General features: G+C 43.2%; 1 long non-coding RNA gene across 1 annotated transcript in view; it reads left to right on the top strand.

Annotated features, from left to right (window-relative positions):
* The window catches only part of LOC115615924, a 129,792-nt gene extending 112,081 nt beyond the window's left edge, over nucleotides 1-17,711 (top strand). The window contains exon 3 of the long non-coding RNA XR_003994177.1: nucleotides 17,580-17,711. This is a non-coding gene — a long non-coding RNA (uncharacterized LOC115615924). The remainder of the gene's footprint in view (nucleotides 1-17,579) is intronic.
* Nucleotides 17,712-18,021: the final 310 nt, after the last annotated feature.

Raw genomic sequence — 18,021 nt, forward strand, 5'->3', positions numbered from 1 at the left:
GTAAAAACACAGCACCAGCAAACCTAGATGCAGCAGGTTATTTTGCAGTAAACTGGATAATGAATTGCTCAGTATCCCAGTCTCTGCTAGCATTGCATCTGTTTGAAGTACATATTTCAGTGAAAAGTTGCCTCTGCATGGTGCATAAAAGGTCCCATTTCTATCAGTATACCTGGCCAACAAGGCCTGATCTGGAATTTGAACTGAGTGGGAGCTCACTTGCATTTATCACTCATTTGTTATTTTAAAGATTATCTTCTTTTTTCTTAAAACGGCTTGTGACTGTCTTTTTGGAAAAGACACAGTGTCAGGACTGAGGAAAGAGCAGTGGTTGAAAACACTTAATTGAGCTATAGGAAAATATAATTTATGAAAGGAAAAATAACTATCTTGGTCAGTGCATTAACTCACGTCATGACTTTTTAATGGCAGTGTTATAGGTTAATTAGTATCTGCGCTGTCCTTGTGCCTACCGGAGTTATTCACAAAGGATCATGGCCTCATTAGGTAGGACTCCCATAAAGACAATCCTTCTGTAAGTGGTTTAATATATGTCTGCGTGCATGGAAATTTTTTACTCTTATCAGCAGAAAAAGTCTGATACTAAAGGGACCAGAAGTGGAAATACTGTTGAGTGTCTCAAAACCTGCATACTATTGAGATTCTGATTGGGTACTTAAAGAGGAGTTATTTTCTCTTGTATATTCCTACACACTGGCTTTCTCAACCTGCTCTAGGACTGAATTCAGGCACTGAGAGCTGCCAAGTGTTTTCCTCTGGAAGACCCTGCTTGCACTCCTAACTCTTGCGTGTTAGAGGTAACAGCCAGAATCGCAATGATCTGCCTCCCTTTGAGCATCACCGGGTGTGCTGTGGTAAAGCCTGATTAATGTTGCATGGGCCTCTCAGCCCACGCCAGCTGAACACAGCAGATAGCAAAGGTAATGTAATGTTTCTCCTTGGTATAGAGAGGGGAGAAAGGCAGAATGACCTTTTATCTGTGAAAGCGAATGGAAATGGGACTGTCTATGTTTGGAATCCAAGAGGCACTGAAATGCTACCCCTAGCGGAATGTCCTGGTGTAAACCAGAAGGGATAGCTGAGAAAAGCCATGGGTTTTGTGTCTCATTCACTGTACGTGTGTCACAAATCTTTGACATGCATATCCCTTCTCTTTCCTTCTGTCTTTGCTTCCCTGTAGCTCAGAACTGTCCTGTTCTCCAGAATTAATGGTGTGGCTGGGATACCACCACAGAAAATCTTGGTTCTTACTGGAGCTTCCAGACTGATGGAGGTCCTCACCATGGCAGCATAGGGAATCTCTGTCCTGTTATCCAACATGGCTAGTTCCCAGAGGGCTTTGCAGCTTGAAAAGGGCTTCCCATATTAAAAACTGGATACTGCCACCTTGGACCACCTATCTTTGGGAGAATTTGTAGCAACCCACACAGATAATTGAGGTGATTGTGCACGAAAGCTTCTGTGATGGTATTCCTGTGACCAGTGCCAGCAGGATAAGTAAGCACAGAGGATAGCTGTGCATCCTCATGAGCCCTGTATCAACTGAGCACCTGAATAAGCCAAGGGTGGGTGAGTCTGGGCAGTCACCTGCCTCTGGTCCTCCAGGTCCCATCTGTCCAGGGCAGGGATGAAGTTTACCTTGCAGTATATCAGTGTCTCCCAGACATGGTTGCACTCCACTTTTGCCAGGAGCCACGATGCAGCACCAGGCTATGTGTGATAGCATGGGTTCTGGACTAGAGCTAACTCATATTTAGGCAGCCTTTGCAGGTAGACTGAATATGTAATGACTTTGCAGAGAGGTGGTAAGAATCTTGGTTTACTGTTGATCTTGCTAGACTCAGACTGGGGTAAAAAACCTTTAACATTAAAGCTATTTGTCAGATTGCTTTCCTTGGAACAGCATTGACTCCTCTGAAAGGGAAAAAACAAAATTGCAGGGAAGTTAATTTTTTGACTACTGCAGTCTGCTTCATTGAAGATCTCTTAGGACAAAGAATGCATGAGATTTCTAAAAACCGCTAGCAATATCTGTTTTTTACCGTGCTTTCCCCGGGAAGGAATACTATTCAAGTTGACAGAGACAGTAGCTGCATCTCAGCTTTCGAATCCTGAAAAGCAGATCACAGGCAAGACTAAAGGAAATAGTGACCACTTGGTTCCTGGAGAGAAGCCCAATTGCTTCATTAAAGAAGCATTGTCACATGCTTGTTTCTTAAATCCTGCTAAACACCTGCTTAGCAGCATTATTGACAGGCTTTTCTCATGAACATTGAGCTGTTAAGCTGCTCCTGGTTTACTGCAAGAGGTTAAAGGATTTCTCAAAGCTCCCAATGAAAGCCTTACTAACTGGATTAACTGCTAACATGGATTTAGGCTTTGAGTCAGATTAACCCCCATTGCTCGAAGTAGGTTCTTCTTGTTCATCTTTTCTTCCCTTTTTCTTCTCTTTTTCCTCCTATCTTTTCCCTTCTTTGTTTGTCAGGAATAAGGGAAAAGATAAGCTTCTGTGCTTGTTTGGGCTGTGGGACATTGTGTGCTCAGGGACCTGGGAGGAAGGAGGAGGCTGCTGCTCTTGGGATGTGACCTGCCTGTGAAGCAGCCCGCTGGGCTGGGCTGTTGCCTGGCCCCTTCAGATGTGACTGTATCTGCAGGGCCTTTAGAAAATAGGAGCAGCTACGATAAGAATAAGGAGAGTTATTAATTGGTCTGCAGATTCGGCTTCTGCTTGCCTTTGTTATTCTCTTCCTTAGGTTTCCTCAGCAACACGAGAATCATGAACTCTTTTATAAAGTGATTTAACTATTTACACACTTGGCTGGGCAGTTAGCAGATAAAGCAGCTCACACAGGGTAATACATGATCTTCATAGCACCAAAGACCTCAAGTTAATCTAATTTAGGCTGTAGTTAAATGTGTATTCATTCAGCATCTTAGGAGGACTTAAGCACCATCTGCACTACTGCTTTTGGCTGATTGTTTCTGTCCTTGCACTGGTTCTTGAGCTAGTGCATGCATTTATAAGCAGGCCTACAGTCAAACTATCTACTGCTCAATTCAGAGGCATTTTTCCCTTTGCTCTATGTGGTAACATGCCCATTCACAAGCAGTCTACAACCCTGATGAGGGAGTGAATTCTGCAGCCCCACTCACTGCTATGTGAAGGTTGTGGTCTTGCAGCTGGTCTCTCAAGGTAAGGACCTGCTCAGCCCATTTCACAGGACCTGAAGTGCAAGAATCTGTTAACAAATGCTGAAGAATGGCAGGAGAAAGCAAACAGACATGTAGGCTGGAAGGAGCTGGGGTGCAGCAGCCTGGTTGCTCTTGCCTGACCAAACTGGCATATGAGTTGATTCCCAGCCCAGAAAAGAGATCAAGGAATTGAGCCAACACTTTTTCTATTTCTCTGTCATCTGCTCACTGCAAAATTCAGACCTCTCAATTACCATTTTTTCCCAGTGTCTGACAAGTGATGCAATGCCCACGTGACGATTAGCATGCCAGGGTCATGGCACTGTCTGGCTCATGGAAGGAGCCACAGCACGTGGCTGCCCCTGGGAATAGAATCTTGCGCTGGGGCAACTTGAAGCCTTCCCTCAGGGTGGTGGCACGTCCCCAGGGATGGAGTTGTCTCTCTCATTTAGCTCTCTCTGTCTGCTGTGCTGGCTCTGATCTAAGTCCAGCTGGCCCAGGACCATGTTGCTAAACAGAGATTGAAATGTAAGAAGCTCCTGCACAGTGTTTGTACCCCATTTAATATCACCCACGAATGTGTACAGTGCCTGGCAGCCCTGGATGCAGCTGGGTCTCACGGTATCACTGAGTTCCTGTGCTTTTCAAACTGTGCTGTTTCTAAGCTTGACATCTGCAGATCCCAGTGGATACTCAGGAGGTCTAGCAGTCCTCCTGCTTTTCTGTGGTCCCCTTGGGATTTTATGAACATCTGTTCTGCTTTGTGGCCATTTCCCTCTCAAACCATTCAGACTCTGCTCCTCTAAAAGCCATCAGCAGGATCCAGACGATCCTGCTTTCTCATTTCCCTTGATCACTGATCAGCTCTCCTGTGTGCTGCTTAATCTCATGTTTGAGTTCCTCCCAGCTGCCTTTATCCCCATCTAATCCATTTTATCTGAATTGCTAGCCTCTATTTATGCTTCCCCCTCCACCGTCCTTCACCCTCCTGCCCCATTCTACATGTCTCTTCAATCTCCCATCCCACTGTCCCCCATTCTCCCTGGAAAGCAGCTCCTCTTTCCTTCAGCACTTCAGTCTGCTTTCTCCCTGGTCTGCACCAAACCTCCCCCAGCTGCTCAGTGTCAGCCTCTTCCTGCCTCATTACTGCCAGGGGCTTCTCTCTTTACTAATTTCTTCCCACACTTCACTACATACCCCTTAGGGAAAACCAGGTCACTTATTTTGTGCTTTCCATCAGCAAATGCCAATTTCTTCAAGGCAATCACTTCAGGTATGTGACACAGCTAATGCTGTCACCCCAATGCAATGGTTCTCTGCAAGACCTCTCACAAAGGTCTTGGGTGGTGGCATTGCCTGTCTGTCCTCTGGCAGGTCTTGTTCTCAACTCATTCAAGGACCTCCAGAAATCCTCTTAAGCTTGGGCAGAGGCACATTTCTCTCTGCAGTGCTGGTGGACTTACACATGCACTTGGGAGCCATCCATATCCTGCTTCCCCTCTTTGGACATCTCACCAGTTATTTGTGGAATTCCTCATGGCTTGGCACTTGGCATTTTACAGCATGGGTCTGTCATATCCCTTTTATATCAGATGATGAAAATAATGTTTCTTAGCCCTACAGCCTTCAGTAAGACTGGCTAAAGAAAAGGGAGAGAGGGGGAAATAAAAAGGCCAAAAGGAAGTGATTTAGTGCATTGATTGGAAAGGGTTATGGGTAGATGATATGGAATGTGGCAAAATGCTGCCATAGCTCTTAGCACTCTCCTGTCGGGGTACAAATTCACCAGCCTTGTGACAAGCATGAGAAAAGAGAAGTTGTAACCTGGATCTTCCTTTTTGTTCTTACAGATACTCCAGAGCTCTTCTGAGCTCTGTGAAAGTTGAAACAACCTTAAGTTTCTCCAGCTTATTCCTTCCTCTATTCCTTTAACTCCCCTTGAGCCAAGGGAAGCAAAACCTTTGATGCATTGGCAAGATTTTGCCTCCCACTGCCTGACATTCAAATGCCCCTTTACTGAAAATGCATGGGCTCTGCCTGGGGAAGAGCCCTGCCTTCAGGTGCACAGCAGTTGGGAGGCCCCCTGCACTCCTGATCTTCTTAAGGGGTTGTTTTTGAAGCTGCTCCTCATAGCAACTCTGGCATAAAAGCACTTGAGTGTGACTAAGTATGGGCCTTGATGGATTTCCTAGGTCTAATCCCAGGTGCATTATCTCAGTGTTGGCATTACAAGAAGAATGGTGAACTTTAATAACAAATCAGAGACTTCCTGGTGGTCACACTCCCTCTCTGAGGGAAGCATCAGGCAGAGCTACCAGCTGTGATATCTTATATGGACTGTGGCCATCTCTCTGCCTTTGTAGACAGCACAGGATTGTGAGTCAAGTACTTGCTTGCATAAGCAGACATTGCATTTGAGATCTTAGCCTGTTGAGCCTGGTCTCTCTCTGCCTTATGTCCAGTGAGTTTGTTATGAGACAGCCTTCCAGCAACCCTGCCTGTTAATAACAGGAGAAGCTTCTACCAAAGATGAATTTTCTCCCAGCAGCAAGATAGAAGCAAAGATGAGGTGGCATGTCAAAGCTGGTGGGATTTTTCCATGCCACATCCTACTACTGGGAGACCCATCATACTCCCAGGATTCCATTGTGCCCACAGGAAGTAACCTAATAATTTCATCCTTGGAACCAGGCTGACTAGCTTGCAGGGCCAATTTCCTTGTAGTCTGTTCCCCCAACACTGATCTACATGAGTGCTTTATATTAGTAAAGTGTGCAATTTGTGATATTTCATAGTTAAGAAACGTCTGCCAACTGTTATTGGTTTGGTTTTTGGCATGTAATGGCCAGGATAGCAAGTACTAATAGATGGTTCTCTCTGACCATTTTCTGCAGTCACCTTGCCTACTTCTTGCTGACACAGTTCTGATGGTAATTAATGAGCTGGCACATTCCTAGGAGCCTTGTCAATGAATTAATCTCTGCACAGAGGGAACAGCTGAACACAGGTTCCTCTTGTTGTCTCTGGCAAACAGGGGAGATGAAGAACCTGCAGGCAAGAAGGGAGGGGTTTATGTAAGGAGTCCCTGTCCTAGTGGTGGCTGAAATCAGTCATATTGCATATAATTTGTATACATCTGGTTTTATCCTTTTGAGCTTTCTTGTGTCTGATTGGAGTTTCTGACGTGGTAACTTTGCCTGGTGAGGGAGTGCAGTTCATTATTAACTTGATTCTACAGGAGCAGAGAAGAGGTTCAGCTCCATCAATTATGTGAAGGCACCTATGCGAAAGCATTTTGTCTAAGTAAGTGAAGAAAGGTGGGATCTAGAAGGATGATCAACCCAAGGAACTTGTTCTTCATAAATTATATTTCATGTTTGGTCGTGCTCTTGGGCAGAGGCTAGAAGTGAAACAATAAGGGAAAACAGTACCTCCCCATAGGGCTCCGAACATATGTTTTATCACTGCTAGAGGAAAGGTGTCCATAAAGGCAGCAAAGGAACACACCCTTTATCCTCCCAAGCTCATTGGATTTTAGGAGGCCGTTTGGCCTTGCATTGCCATCCTTCTCTTCTGCACCTCATCATGCTCAGAGAATCAGCAAACTTGAAAGAGCCTCTCCAGGCAGCTCCTGACTAATTCTCCTCAAGAACCATGTCACAGATGACCTCGTGCTGCTCCCATTTTTTTAAACATCAGTCAAAACCCCTCAGTGAATTATCTCTAAGGGGAAGGAGGTGGGGGGAAGATGAATGAGTGGTGGTCTCTGAAGTTATCTCCAGTGTGAATAAAGCAGAAAACATGAATGTAAAGAATTTGTAGCCAAAACCACAGAGCTCTGCCTTGAGACTTCATTGCGGTCTAGGTCTCTGTTGCTTTCCTTGGGCTATGTCCTAGTAAGTGCATCAGTGGATCATTATATATGCTGTTAAACGTTCAGGAGTCTCTTCTAAAGAAGAGGATAAATTTCTCCTCCTCCAGTGTGACCTTCCTAAAGGAGAAGGGTTTTCACTTCTGCAGTAGAGGCGGGAATGAGGTGATAATTTGGGTCAGGGTAAGCCCCGGATTCGAAACTACTTTCTGGTTCGTATTTTTCAATCCAGTACTTGAAAAGCTGTCAAAAGAGGGAGAGGAACAGCTTTTGAGAGGAAACCAGCTCTGTATTGGACATCCAGCTCTGGATCTTTGGTTGTGAATCACCTGGGCAGAAGGATATTTAACTTTTAAGTTTAGGAGCTGTTCCTTGATTTAGACAGAGTACTAGGCTAATAACCCAGTTATACAGTCAACATTGTATTGGAAGTCTCAGGGCTGCTGGTATTGATCCCAGTATTGGCCTGAAGTAACTCATGCTTCTGTTAGCAAAGAAAATGCTATATTTGCTTGAGGGACAAGGTGATCTGTGAAAGCTAAGAAATGAATGTTTCCTGGAAGTGTCTAGGAGTGAGACATGGAATTTATAATCTGGTTTAGTATTTACTTGCTCTTTCCTTTCCAGTTGCTAATCCCAGCAAGCCATGGGGAACACTCTTAAGGCTATGGCATTTCTCTGCTTATTTAATTGGCCAAGATAATGGACAATGGTCTAAACCAAGGTCAAGTCCATCCACAGGTAATGAGTGGATTGCCTTAGGTAAGGAAAGGATGAAAACTGGTTATTGTTCTGTACTGAAGCCACGGACTAAGCTCTCAGGAGACAAGTTTGATTATTGCCTGACTGTGGGATACTGGCTCTCCCCAGGACTCTCCATCTTTTGCTTTCATTGTCACCAAAGACTTCTCAGTGATGAAAACAAAAGAAAAGTAGCATGACTGGTTTTTATAAAAATATATCTCCCGTTCCAGTTGTAAAGGGAATCACCCAGGCCTTTAAATTTCTAAAATCATCCAGGTGCATCAGAGCATTTCCAAGCCAATTTGTCGTCATTTCAAGGATCGACTACCTGTAGTAACAGAGTGGACAGTGCAGTTGGGTTCTAACCCATTGATGTACAGTTCTGTCTGACCCAGCTCTAACCCACAGTATCAGGGGGACTTTTACAATGTTTCTTCAGCTTCAGTGGATTAGAATAAGCTGGATTCTGCACTGATATTTCAGTTGTACTTTTACCAGTGTAGAATTACACTAAAATGTCATCTGGAAGACCACATGAATACTGCACTTATATCTAAGGACACTATTATCGTCAGTGATGCAGCTAACACACACGTATCTGCTCCAGCATGGATACAGTGACTGCCTGTCTCCATTGAGCTGCTAAACTATTTTTGGTTTAGCAGTTAAGTGCTTTGAAACTGCAATGATAAACAGACCAGAAATTTCTACAGAGAGCTGAAACATTTACCTACCTCTGCCTTGGTACTGCAGAATCCCTAGAGGTTTATGGTAAATTGAGCTCATTTGTGACCCCTAAGAAAGAGGTAAATAGATCCCAATTTAATGGCTGAATGAAGTTCCTCTAATGCATTTGCTTTTTTTCTGAGGGTATTCACAGCACAGGGTGTTGGTCAGCGAATTTAGGTGGTGATGCTGGTCAGTGGCAAGAGAGGCTCCCTCTGTAGTCCTGAGTGTGAGTGATGTTTCCACAGGAAAACTCTGAGCTGAGAGGTGGCTCAGCCCTTTCAGATTAAACATTCCACAAAGATCTGTTTCGTGGATGAGTTAACAAACCAAGTTTCATCTTCACGAAGAGAGGAAGGAAACTTGTCCCAAACAAGGCAATAGGAGGCAATAAAATAAAAATATTCTTCCATCTCTCATGCTAGAAATCACATTGTATGCCACAATTATTCTTTGGAGGTTACAGAAGGCTATAGCTGGTTGCTTCAGTTGTATCACAGCACAAAGTTCCACTGGTTATTTTTGCTTAAACTCTTAAAAGTGTTTTCTTTATAGGTGGTCTTAGCAATTTCTGTTTTAATCGTGCAGGTTGTCCCAAACTGCTTTCTCAAATGTCATCAGAAAAGCAGAAGTGCCAAATATGGTATTTAATGTCTGTGAGCATGCCTGTGCTGTATCATCTCATTCATCTTTCTGATTTCTATTCAATAGCCATCATTTTTGTAGCTTTTCTCCATGGAGAAAAATCTCTATTATCCTTACAATCCTTTTTGAAATTGTGTTTATTTTTTACCATTTCCTCTTAGGTTTGTGACACAGACCTGATCACAGCACTTACCAAGGAAATTACTTGTGGTTTCTCTAGAGCACAGTACATTGATATTTTCTGTTTCCCAATATTTTGACTCTGGAGCAGATGTTTAAACACCACAGCTGGTTTGAGCAGATGCATCAGAGACTTTGATCATGCTGAGCTGATTGAAATGACCTTTGTGTTCTCAGGCCTTCTTCCCCTCACCAAATGTTACAGTGAGTTTAGATCCTTTCAGGCAAGCTATCCCAACCATTGCTATTGTCTGCAACAAACACTGTCTGTAGCTGTGCTGACCAGCTTTCTCATATTTGGTAGTCTTTCTGAAGTGCCTTATGAGATCTTTCAAGTCCTGTTTAGTTCTCTATTTCCCTGTAGACTTTTCCATTTCGTTATTCATTCTTTTGATTCCAGAAGCTAATAGGTTTTTCCAGACCTTGTGCTCACCATTAAGCTTTCATGGTTCTCTTTCCTTCTACCTTGAAGGTTGACCATAGGAAATCCAGGCAAACTCAGTGTGGCTCTTTGTCTCCCTCAAGTGACTAGTACAAATACCAACCTCTGTGCAATTGTCTTCCCGTGAATTAAACCCTAAGGTGTGCCTGTTCCCCTTGAAGAAGCTAATCTGTATTTTTTTTCCTCTTATTTCTTTGGCAACATAAATCTGCACATTTATTCCTTGCCTGGAAAAGTCAGGAGAGGATGATGGCCTCATACTCTCCTCCGACATTGCTGCTTGGGTAGCTAGAAGGTATGAGGCGGCTCCTCCAGACCTGACATTTTCTAAGTCATGACCTCTAACCAATCTTGCTTCCTAGCAGCCTGAAAAATTCCGCATTTAAAATTTACACCCAGATCTCTCTCAATAGCTGTGATGGTGAGACCTTACTGTGAACTTCACCCTGGGGGAGGTAAAGATGGCTGTGCTGCTTCCAACGCAATCTGCTGTGTCCTCACAGGGTTGTGTGGCACTGGGTGATCTCCTTGGCCTGGCAGTCTCTGCCCCAACACTTGTACAAAAGTTGTGCTGAGGAGATCAGAGCCAAGGTTGCTTCTAGATACCTTAACTCAAGCTCAGAACGTAGCACCGTTGCCTTTGGTTCCTTTGTCATACATACCTGTCTTTTTTCCACTGTATCCTTTACACAACTTTTCCAAAGTCACCAGAATAGCTCGAGTCAGGGCAGCGGCATGTGTATGAGCAACACAAGGGACACTTGAAAAGATGGATTTGCAACCAGCAGTCTCCATTCTCAGCAGCAATGATTAGCCTAGTTCTGATTGACAGAGTGCAATAAAATGGAGACAGCTCTGCCCTTGATACATAATAAGTGAAAGACTAGTGGGAAATATCTCTGAAAAACTTTCCTACACTTACAGTGGATGAGTGAGCACGGCCCTTTTCTGTCTTTCTTGCTCTTCTCTCTACTGCAGCAGCAGCCTAGAGCTGAGCCTTTGGTGTCTTTGCCCTTTTCTTTTCTACCTCCTTTTGCAGCTCCTAGGATGAAAAAATAATGTGGCTTTTCTAACGTCCTAACCCCATTCTGTCATTATTGCTGCACTCCTGTGAAATGTGTGTTATACTACGATAAAGCTGGTGTGCAGCAAGCATGGAAATGGTATTGGCAAAGCTATAACAGAAGAAGGAATTTATGGCTGCGGCCAGGTGGGGTTCTGAGGGATTGTACCTGAGCTAACATTACCTTGGTGTGAACCACTGAATTGAGCTCTACCATTTTGGGCAGGTAAATCTATGTGTGGCTACCATGCTACTCTCTTCTCTTTGAAAAGAAGTCACTTGTTTCACATTTAAAAAAGATAATGAGAGGCAAGTATGAAGAGAAGAAAATAGATGGTCTTAAATATACACATTTTAGGTTGTTACTACCTGAAATTAGGCCAAGTGGAGCTGACCAGTCAAGGAGAAAGTTTGTGGCTGAGTGACCTTGGAGCTTGTAACCACTTAGGCCAGAGAGACAGGGGGACATTTACCCCACCAGGCACAATGATTACCTCTTCCTTCCTCTGTCTTCACATCCCAGTGCTTCATCAAGCATCTTCCCTGATTGCTCACCCACCCCTGTGCCACAGTTGGTGCAGCCTGAACTCTAAGTCTGTTGAGATACGGCTGCAGAGTTTTTGAGAGTGGTGCTTTGAGAAGTTACTGTTTGCTTTCAGACTCAAATTTTCTCTTTCTATCCCATCTGCTGTCCCTTAAGAAGTAGGTACATCTTTCAATGCAGGACTGGCCTAGGCACAGCTGGAGACTCTACATGTCCTGACACAGCTTTTGGGTAGTCCTCAATCTTGGCTTGAACCTCATGATGCTGATATCCCTTTACTTTCTCCCTTTACCTTCAGCATCTTTACTGGGTCTGGATGAAATACAGACATCAAGAAGTCCATAGATTCAGGGGCTAGAAACATGGGGATTTATGAACAATCTCTGTTCCAGCCACTCCAGTGCAGTTAGGTTTACATTCCCAGAATATGTTGCTCCCTTCAACTTCCCATTTCCTTCTCTGTGAGCACCATGGATCACACCTCAGATTTCACCTTTGATGGAAATTCAGAATTATGCAAGAAATGAAATTCAGAGAAGAACATGCAGCTAAAGAAGAAAAGTCTTCTTTTAGCTATAGCTGTGGGTTGGGTAAAAATTAGAGTGAAGTCATCCTTTCCCACCTATTGCCACCTTCCCCCACCCATTCAGAGCAGCACTGTTAAAAAGCAGGTGCAACCTTCATGCCTTAATATCTTCATGTAAATAGTTTTATCATCCCTCTTAGCCAAGGTATCTGTCAGCTGCTAAAGGCATCATTTTCTGTTTATCTTCTTATAAGCTGCTGCTCCAGCGGAGCTGCAAAATTAACATTGTGCTCAGCAAAACGGTCTCTGTAAAACAAGGGCAATTTATACAGAAATATCCATAATCCTTCACATTAGAATTTGGCTGTTAAAATTCTGGCACCTCTTAGAGGTCACTCTAACCTAGTTAGGTTCTGTTAAGAAAAGCTGTTATTACTGCTCACAGATTTTTTTCTACTTCTGCTTGTGCGCTTCAGCACTCACCTCTACATCTCCTGCCCTGCTGTCTGCCTCTCCTGATTTAAATTGCATTACTTTCTGTCATACATTATTGAAGACTAAGCTTAACTACCTGGACACAGTGAAAAATACTCAATAGTGGGATTAAAGTTCATGCAATATTTCCTCTTCTTTTTTCTTCTTTTCCCTCTTCAGGGGGAAAAGGAAATGAAGCGCATTGAGGAAAGCTGCTTGTAGAAAAGGTGCTGAGCTGGAACAGAACAGATGTGAATTCAGTTCCCTGCTGTGACATGCGTTTTCTGAGTGTCCTTGGATATATAATTTGATTTCTCTTCTTTTCTCTCTCTCATTCTGCCTCTTTTGCCCCTTGCTGCTTTGCACACGATAATAAACGCTTTTGCCATCTAGCATATCTCAACGTGTTTTTCCTCCCAGAGCAAAATCTATATTAACCAATGTGTACACAGTACTGCGAAGAGCAGGATTTCAGTCTTTGGGCCTCAAATTTGATAATACCACACAAATAAATACATTAAATAAATACCTCTCTTTCCAGCTCATTCAGCATTACTGTACAGTGTTTGAAACAAAATGATGCTACTGTCAAACTTGATCTCTCTTGCCTGAGGCTTTTAATGAAGTAAAAAGGAGAAGATTTCATTCCAATATTACTGTGGCAAGTCTATGACCTTAAGTAGAGTCCTGTTGAATTTATCTCGGGGATAAGCACACAACTATGTAAATATTTAGAGCTACTGGCTTCCTAATACTTTGTGCAGTATTCCCTTTCATGTACCGGATGGTGAAACCTGGATCACCAGCTGTCCTGCTTCCATGGCAGAGGTCTCACGAGCACTTCAGGGTGTGCGGCAGGTCCCGGCTTCTTATAGGGCAAGTTCCAAGGAAACTCTTGTAAAAAGAAAAATAAGGTACATTGAACTTGAAGACAGAGGATAATTCCCCTAGCAAGCAAGGGAAAAACATCTCCCTTGCAAAGGAATATAATCTTACGTTTCTGTAACCCTGACATGACTACAGGTTGGCTTTCAGGTCCTAAGCACCATTGTAAAGTAGAACAATGTTTATGCCAGTGTAAGTGGTCAAATCAACACAGTGACTGGTCAAAGAAACCTTGGAGAGTATTCCATAGGGACCTCCTGTCTTCTGGAAGAAGATAAAGCAAACCTTGTTTGCCCTTCATAGGTGACAGCATGAAGTTTCAAGAAGTTCACTCGCAAGATATGCTTGGCACAACTCCTAGTGTCTACATTTCTTATAATATAGATAAAAGTGACTAAACTAAGGCTGCACACAACAGCACTCTTGAATGAAAGAAAATCTCTTCCCCCACACAGAAAGGAAAGTAATCACATTCAGAGACCCTAGAGAGCTCCTGTCTCTACCACTGATACGAAGAAACAGACTGAGAAAGATCAGTCTGACAAACAATAACATATTTATACTGCAGTAATCAAAGGGCCACAGGCACCAAATCTTGGGAATGTTGCCTTTCTCATATAGGGCCTTATCTGATAATGGCAGGACTGTTCCCTTGTGTGTTAGATTATGAAGCTACACCAGGATATAGAAATTTCTGCAAAGTTTTGCATGGGCAGAGGAGTGTATTTCAGTGGCCAGGACATAGTGCTGTAGTTAGATTCTGATTCAGCAAGGACATACCTAACCTTCACCATGCAGGTACTTTTGGAGGTATCAGTGTAACTAACTATATCAATGGAAGCTGGTCCATTGTTTAAATGTCATGTAAAATGGCAGAGTTTCACTTGCTGCCTTGGTGTAACAATGCAGGTTATTCTAGGCAACCCTCTCGTTTGTTGAGAAGTTTATAAGGACTCTGCAATTTCAGTTCAGGAGGCTTTGTTACAGCTGCCTTTGACTACGTCCTTGGGATTTTGAGTGGGCTGGAGTCTCTTTAGTAGCTTTATAGGATCAGAATAAAAACAGGAGAGAAAGGGCTTTAAGAGGTTTCTTGTTTTCCTCACCCTTTAGCAAGGATCAGTTATCTGTATATGTAATTTCTGATGGATGTTTATTCTTTAAAAGCTTCCAACAGTGAGACTCTATCATGCCACAGGCAAATCCACTCCAGTCCCCTACTCCCTTCACTGCTAGGAAGTTTTTCCTGATGTCTAACCTTCATATCTCTTGCTGCCACTTGAGCCATCCTGGTCATGGCAAACAGATTATTTCCTTTCTCTTTCCAACAGTCCTTATGCAATTGATGGCTCTCCATCATTTTACTCTTCTTTGTCAGAACAACCAGCTACCTTATTGCTCCGTTATAGATGATGGGCTTTGATCTTTGACAGTTCACGTACCGCTATTCTGAAATGTCTGCAATTGTTCCACTTCGTTTTTTTGAAGTACAATGCCTAAAAGTGGATAAGACTGAGGTTTTACTTGTACAGGTTGAGGGGGAGAAATCAGTTACATTCAATTACAGCTCATATTCCCATCCTCACCATACACTTGTACAAAAATTAAGAAATTAATGGAAAGTTATTTTCTCCTTGTTGCAATTTAGACTTAACTGATGCCTTTCAGATGATGCTATTAAGTTTTATTAAAACTCAGGTTCTTTATTCACATCATTAAGTATCTAGGGCAGCTAACAAGGTGACCATACTCATATCAGCCTTTGCTTTGAGTGTTGACATTTGAGTAGGTGCTGATAGCTGTTCCCAAAGAATCAGAGTTGCACTATAATTGCCTAGTCTCACAGATCCTGACTTTGAAATTAGAGTGTTTGGAGGTGGATTTATGGTATTTTTGTCCCCTAAGAGTCAATGAGATGGCTGATATCGGACAAGTGCTTTCAGTTGAGCCAGCTGACCGCTTTTCTCACCTTATCCTTTGAACTTCCTTTTGGAGATAGTTTTGTGTGCTTTGAAGGAAAGCCAGGCTGGCAAAATTATCTCGGTGCTGATATAGCATAGGGACAACTCCTTCCCATTACTGGTCATAGAATCATGGAATGGTTTGGGTTGGAAGGGATGTTAACCTCAGGCTGCAATAGAAAAGAATCTGCTTTGTTATGTTTTTCTTTCGAATTTTCTTGTTCATAGCTATAAATACCTGGAAATCCCAACAGCATCAGCAAAGCACTGTGCTGTCCTCATGCTTAACAGAATGTAAAAGAAGCTGACTGAAGATTGTGTTGACTGGACCACAACTGCCCCAGCACATTTAACTTCAAGACATGGTCAAATGCTTTGTCAGCTCCCCTGCATACTGTAAGCTGCAATATGTACTAGCTGGCAGTACTGGCAGTTGTGCTTCTGGAGGGCGTGTACAGAGGCAACATCCCTGTCACATGTAGTCTGGATGTTATGGTCATACTAATTAGTCAATGACCAATGCTCCTACCCTTACATATCCTATCCAGTTCCATACATCTCCTATCATTTCATACCCTGACATTCAGAGGTGTGATGAAAGGCAGAGGGTTGTTTGTCTTATCTCATTGAATTCCCTTGTTTTGTGGGTTGCATTTCAATTCCAAATTTTATCTGGATTCAGCCTTGGAGAAGGGGGCAGTGATGCTTTCATTAGATCAACAGAAAGAATGGAACACTGAAAAATACAGAGAGAGGCAGGAGGCAGACCAACTTTAGAGTTGCCTTTGACCTAAACGACTGAACTAATGTATTCTTGGTGGTTCAGGTTCTGGGTATCATAGAGTTCTCACATAGGACAGGCTCGTTGGCACTTTTCTCAGTGCACACAGTGAACATATACATATTTATTTTAGAAAAACACTTAGCCAGAAGGAAGACAACATGTAGTGAAAGATAAATTATGCGGATAATGTTCTATTATGCGCACAGAGTAAAAAGTACAAGGGACATGAATTTCCCCAGGGAGGCACCTCTGAGAGGGGAGGCTGGGACAACACACAAAATAAAAAGGAGAGGAGGAAGGGGAAAAAAAAATGAATTGGAAGTAGTTCTGGCAGATTTAGCTTGAAGGAGAAAGACTGAATGAGCAATAGATTATACTGGGGGCAATTTCTTCCAAAGAGAAGACTTCATATTGGCTGTGCCACTCATCCAGGTCACTACTCCAACTCCTGAAGAGAGTGTTTTGACCCTGCAGGTATTTGTGGAGCTTTGAGGGAGAAAGCGTGAAAAGAATCAGTGTAGAGAAAAACTGGCAGTCTCTCTTCCCTCCAGGCTTTCCCTTTGCTCTGAGATGGGAAATGCACTGGCTTTTTATAGCTCTGATCTGTGCTATATGGCCCATTGAGGTCTGGCAGGATCAGTTCTTGTGGATTGTGTGGCAGTGCAAGATCAGATACAGCAGGCAAAGAAACCGCTGGTCTTATCAGAGACAAGCACAGAAGCACTGCTAAGGGTGGAGTAATAATTGTACTTGAACAGCAGAACACAGAGAGAGTCTCAGCGGGCAGTAACACTTCATTTCTTCACAAACAGCAAGAAGATGTTCTCTAAAGTCTCTCTTGTTTCACCCACAGAGCTGTACCTTGTAACAGCAGGCCTCAAAGCCGGTGTTTTGAATCAGTCCCTGTGACTGCTTGCACTGATGCTCAGCTCTACTACAGCAGTCTTTTTTGATGCGCTTGTGCTTCTCCTGCACAGTGCTGTGGGCTGAAAAAATTGAGAGAATAAAATATGTTGGGGGTTTTCCAACCCTTGAGATAGGTCCATAAAGCAGTAGTTTCCTCTTGTGACTCAGTGCATACAGGGTTTACTGTGTCTTCAGCCTCAGACTCTCTGACCTGGCTTTTGGAGTACTTGAGGTGAGGTACTGAAGTGATACAGTATTTCACAGGATATGGTGCAATCACTGGCAGAAAAGTAATTGGCTCTTCCCATGTGGCTGCCATCACAGATAAAAAATGAGAAAACAATCCAAGTGCTGGAACCCCTGTGGCTCTGCCTTCATGTATAATGTTCGAGGTGATCACTCTGCCATGTATTGACCTCCTGCAAACAGACACTGTAGGACTAACTCCCATTTTCTGTGCTCACTATGCCACAGAACCCACATTAAGCAAACAAGCTTATCAGTCTTTTGGGTTTGTATTGACGCCTGCAGGTTCAGATGCTTTCTGTTTTTTTGTTTTCCCTATTTTCTTCAGTGTTTAATTGGCCAGATTACATTTATGTTTTCCCTTCCTTACAGCTTTCTACCAGGCATTAGTCACAACTGGAGACTGGACTAATTTGCTGATGTTGCACAAGGAGTTGTCTTTCCTGGAGACCTGGCTGATGTGAACAGAACTCACAAATGGTATCGGACCAAAAGTCCATTCAGGCAAGAGATTCTCTGTTTCTTTTGGCTCAGGTCATTGCTGCTCCTTTTTCCTTGTCATGTCTTCTGCCTCTCTTGTACATCTTTATTCCATTGTCTTTTGAGTTCCTGGTTCCTTGCCCTCAGGTCTAGAATGGCATGCCTTTCACAGCATCAACACCACAGATTTGAGTGATGTGGGATAAGAAAGTTCAACTTACTGCCGTAGCTAAGATACTGTCATGCTTTGCTTTCCTTTTCTGCTACCTCCTTTCCACAAAAGCTACGCCTTGAAGACCAAGTAAGGAAAGAAGTCCAAGTGGCTTGCTTTCTG

The sequence above is a fragment of the Strigops habroptila genome, chromosome 12, assembly GCF_004027225.2.
Source record: "Strigops habroptila isolate Jane chromosome 12, bStrHab1.2.pri, whole genome shotgun sequence".
In the NCBI taxonomy this organism is placed as follows: Eukaryota; Metazoa; Chordata; class Aves; order Psittaciformes; family Psittacidae; genus Strigops; species Strigops habroptila.